This window comes from Corylus avellana, chromosome ca8 (assembly GCF_901000735.1).
Source record: "Corylus avellana chromosome ca8, CavTom2PMs-1.0".
In the NCBI taxonomy this organism is placed as follows: domain Eukaryota; kingdom Viridiplantae; phylum Streptophyta; class Magnoliopsida; order Fagales; family Betulaceae; genus Corylus; species Corylus avellana.
In genome coordinates this window covers 11431600-11436631 of record NC_081548.1, presented here as the reverse complement: position 1 = coordinate 11436631, position 5032 = coordinate 11431600, and the positions used below count along the sequence as shown (strand labels likewise).

The 5032-nt window shown below is 39.5% G+C and overlaps 1 non-coding gene across 1 annotated transcript; it reads right to left on the bottom strand.

The window, feature by feature from the left end:
• Positions 1-1768: 1768 nt before the first annotated feature.
• Positions 1769-1907, bottom strand: LOC132191163 (small nucleolar RNA Z247). Its single transcript, XR_009441195.1, has one exon. It is a non-coding gene; the product is annotated as a small nucleolar RNA Z247 (small nucleolar RNA).
• Between the last annotated feature and the right edge of the window lie 3125 nt (positions 1908-5032).

Genomic DNA, 5032 nt, shown 5'->3' with positions numbered 1-5032 from the left:
TATGTCAAAACGTGGAGGATTATCTCAGTTGTTATCATCCTTGTTTCTTCTTCCTGCTTGTGACGGGACGAGAGAGGCATTTGAAAATTGAAATATCTTACCATTTTCCTCCTTCACATTGCTGATTTTTGGCATTCAAATTGGTGGATAACAATTTTTGTTTGGACAAATAATGCAGCTGAAGAGATGGTAATGGTGATGAGTGGCCTGCAGCCGCTTATCCTTTAGAAGAAGAAAAAAAAAAAAAACCGGGTCTGACCTGCCAAACCCGATTACTGTGCAGGTCAAGCGGCTCGACCCGCATAGTAACCGTGTCTGGTGGGTCGACCCGCCAGACACGAAATTACTGGGTCTCAATCGGGTAGACCCGATTACGACCCGAACCCGATAAGCCCAAACCCAATACCTGTTTTTTCATGTTGTGTTCGTATCGGGTTCATGGGTCGTGTCAAAATTGCCGGCCCTAGTGGAGATGGAGAGATCAATTGCAGCAATATGTTGCTCAAGACGCAACTCATGAGAAAGAAGAAGTTGATGTGGTCTTTTGTATACAAAAACTTATCAATAATAAAATACCACTCGCAATAGTACGAATCCTGTAGGATAGGACTATATTGAGGGTCTCAAACCTCAAGAACTGCGTAGGTGTTATCAAGTTTTCAAGATCAAAAGTAACTTAACTTAAAAGATGATTGAGTTGTTTTTATAACTAAAGTGTATGAAAATAAAAGAGAATTAAAATATAAGAGAGAGTATAGGGTATTGACTTCACCTCCATCCGCACAACAATGGTTAATCATATTTAATCACAGACATTCATTCTATGCATGTTATAAATAAACAAGAAAATACCTTATTAAAGAATAAGTATAACCCACCTTTGGTTGGCACGGATTGTCCACATAACCACTAAGATGCGGTACGACCCGTCTTCCCTAGGTATGGCCTATCTAACCCTTTTGATTATATGTCAATTAAAACCGTTGTATAATCATCAGCCCCATAATCACAGAAAATAAAATGATTTGAGTTCAATAAAAGTAAAACACTTTCTAAGACAAGATAAGAATTTCACAAATATTGATTTTGGAATTAAAGAACAATTGCATTTAAACATGAAGACCAATATTAAATTGTAGCAACCCTCTAAATTATACAACCAACATGCATAAACTGAAAATCTATAAGTTAAGATACAATCAAACCATTGTGCTTGGATAGGGTTACATCAATACCCCACTAGGGGGTTTAGCCGCTCATGACTCCACTAAGCCTCCAAGAAGTATTTGCTAAATTTTTGCTCTAGGCAATGGTGTCTTTCTTCTACGTTTAGAGGCATATTTATAAGGATTACGAGAAGCCTAGAAACCCTAGGAAAATAGTAGGTCAGTCTCCCAATCCAGGTGGGAGACAGAAAACCAAATCCAAGGTGAAAAAGGACTGTTTCCATATTCTGCACGCCCAAGTACGCTCGATCACACATACGCTCGATCCAAGAAGATATGTACTCGAGCGTACAAGCGCTCGAGCTTGGCTCGTTCTACGCACGAGTGCTACTGCGCTCGAACGCATGTGTGCTCGATCCCAAGTGCTTCTGTGCTCAATCCCAGGTGCCAGAATGCATCCAAATGGTCTTTTTAAGCTTAATTTCCACTGGAATTCTTGCATCTATCAAATAAAGCCCTAAAACACAAAAACAAAACAAAATCAAACAAATAACAACACTAAGGAATTAACATATGCGAGTTAAGGGGCTTGAATGTGCAACATTCGGCGCTCATCAGAAATCCATAGAGATCATTCAAGGAAATGAAATCAGATCGCGTGGTGATTGAGATGACAAGAGAATCATAATCAACACCAAGTCCATTAAGGATGTAGGAGACAATATCAGAGTCCTCAAGAGGGTGACCAATGGCTGCTAGCATGTGAGCAAAGCCTTGGGCCTTTTGAAAATAGGCAGTGATTGGCTGAGCGCCTATCTTCAAGGTGGTGAGTTGATGTCAGACTTGCAAGAGCCGAGTTTGAGAGTGAGAAGAGAAGAGCTTCTCCAAAGTAAGCCATAATGAATAGTAGGTGAAAATCCCAACCATATGAGGTAATAACTCGTCAGACAAGGTCGAAATAAGAGCACTCATGAGGAGCTTATCTTGGTGATATCAAAGCTGAGAATCAGGATTAGGAACCAGCATCCCAGATGTAGAATTAGTAAACAGTTTTGGTCGCTAGGGATGCATGCCGTCAACGTAACCAAAGAGATCATGGCCTTCAAGAAAGGGAACAACAACAACCTTCCGAAGGGGATAATTTTCCCGTGTGAGTTTGAGGGTAATATGGTGAAGAAGAAGATAACGAAGATGAAGAAGGAGGTCATAGAGAAAAATAATTGACGTTACTCTTACTGAGGCTCTGATACCATATAGGATTTAGTGTAATGCTACCTACATCAACTAATGCAGCAGTGTTTGTATATATAGCCAAGAAAGAGTTACAAGTCAATACTACTTTAAACTCTACAATATAATACAAGTTTAAACACTATAGGATAGTACTAGAGTCCTATCATAAGTCTTCTTCTTGATGCTTATCATTCTCTGTGTTATCTCTAGGAGTTTGAGTCCTATCATAAGTCTTCTTCTTGATGCTTATCATCCTCTGCATTATCTCTAAGAGTTTGAGTTTGAGTAGGTCTAATAAGAGCTATACCTCACCAGCACATCTAGCAAGCTTCAATGTTGATTTGATCCTTGATCGTAGGCGCTTGTGAGCTTGAGCTCAAGGTGATCATCAGCATAACAGTTGGCACCGTCTGTGGGAATAAGTTTCAAGATAAAGCTTATATGTCGACCACCGGGTCAATGAGTATATGAAGAGATGTGATTGGCCTTTCAGCCTAGCCTGACCCTCAAACCTAGCGGAGTGATGCACCTAGCCCTCCAACCTATATGAATCCTTAAAACCAATGGATTTCTGACATCAAGCTTCTTGGATTTCTGACATCAAGCTTCAATTGAAACAAATGACACAAAATATGGACATGATAAATTATATAAGTAGGTGAAGATAGTGCAGTTCAACCAACGGAACTTGGAATCCTTCTACGACAGGGAAAAGAGGACTAGTCCATGTTGAGAAGCCAAAGGTGACAATGTAGAAGTTGAGAGAAGGACTATAGGCGAAGATGTGGGGAACAGAGTACTCGAGTGTGACCCAAAGTGGAAGCAAGTGGAGCAGCCGAGGTGTAACGCCCCCAAATAAGGCCTTGACCAGTTTGGTAGGGTTATTGGCCATTACCCCAATTCAGCTAACTAGTAGCTAACTAGGGAACCACCCCTCTTAGCATAATCTGAGTAAATGCATAGGAAGGTGAAATAAATCTAAAGAATCTAATAATCTTAATAACAGCGTACTTTATCCTCGATCACTGACATGGAGCTACTAATTGAAATACAGATAATCTAATCAAACCTAATACAAATAAAGTGGATCTCTGTCTCATCTTAATAATCCTGAGTGGCAATCTCTCCATTATCCTCTTCCTACAAAGAGGTTTCCTACAATATGTAATAACTGCCTAAGTCTAAAGACTTAGTAAGTAAACCTTACAGTCAGGTATGAAATGAATCAGTTATTAATGAGCTTCTAAACGTGTAGTTTTGATAAGAATTTAAAAGAGGTGTTCTCTTTATTAATACACCATAAAAATATCGTTTTATTTAAAATAAAGAGGTGTAATTCCAATGGCAATCGTCTAAGAGTTTCAATGCAGAAAAATAATGTTTTAATAGGTCATAACTATCATGTATGGTCTACTCGAGATATTATCCCTTCTCAGCAGAGTTGGCACTGTCCCAAGGGACCTGTAATACAATGCCGGTGCCCCGGCCATTGTACGCTACCGTTCATATACTAGCAGCCCGACCGAGTTTGACTTAGGGTGTGGCCCACGCTACTAATAATGTACATCCTATAGTGACCTGCCAATCATGGTTGCACCAATCATGAAATAACCAATGGATCCAAGGCCCATATAATACATCCACGCACATTTGACCATAGAATCAAGTATATATAGTAAGTCCATAGTCATTATACCGCATATACCGATATACCATGTCATACGATGCATCTTATCAACCAATTATTAAGACAATTTTCAAGTTATACAAAAGTAGGGATGCTCATATGATATGCGTGCTCAGTCAGCTGACATATCGCACGTCTTTAAGGAAAGCAATCGTAAGTATTTACTTACCTCATATGCCTGCTTAAGTCATCCACCATTTTGAGTCCCTACTATAATGAAACATGGCTATCGTTATACACAGTGCTAGTGGGTTTATGAAAGACACAACAGGCTCCAGTTGAGTACACTTTGCTAGAAGGTCATAAAACCCTATTTTTATTCATTCTGGACTCTGAGCAAACGTTCTGTTCAAAGGATGAACGTTCGGACATGGGGGCGAACATTCGGCCAGAATTAGAGAACCTTCGGGCATAATCAAAATGCCAAGTTTCTAGGCTTCTATTCTAAGGTCACCATGCTAGAAACTACACCCTAGGCTCCAAACAAGTTCATGCACATAGTGAAACATAATATACAAGAAGACCAATAAATAAGTGTTTTCTAAAATGTTTGAAAACCACTCTTTTCTTATAAGGAAAAAATGGTTCACAAGTTATGACACCTTTAAAAACTTGAAGAAAGCGAAGATAATAGCAAGACAACATGAAAATTTAGTGAAAGTTCAAGAGTTACCTTGAAGATAGCAAAATCTCCCCCAAAACCTCCTTCTTCCTCTCTAGAAACTCTCTTCTCACTTTAGGGTAGGGTTTCTAGTGTAAAGGGAGATTGGGGGACAAAGGGGGTATTTATAGGGGTGAGGAGGTGTGTCTTATCCTATATAGGTGAAGAAAGGGTTAAAAATGCTTTTCAGACTATCACCGAGCATTCGGTACTATAGGCGAATGTTCGGTGTACTATTGCACAGTGGTTCTAGGTGGAATGTTTGGTCAATACCCAGTGGATCAT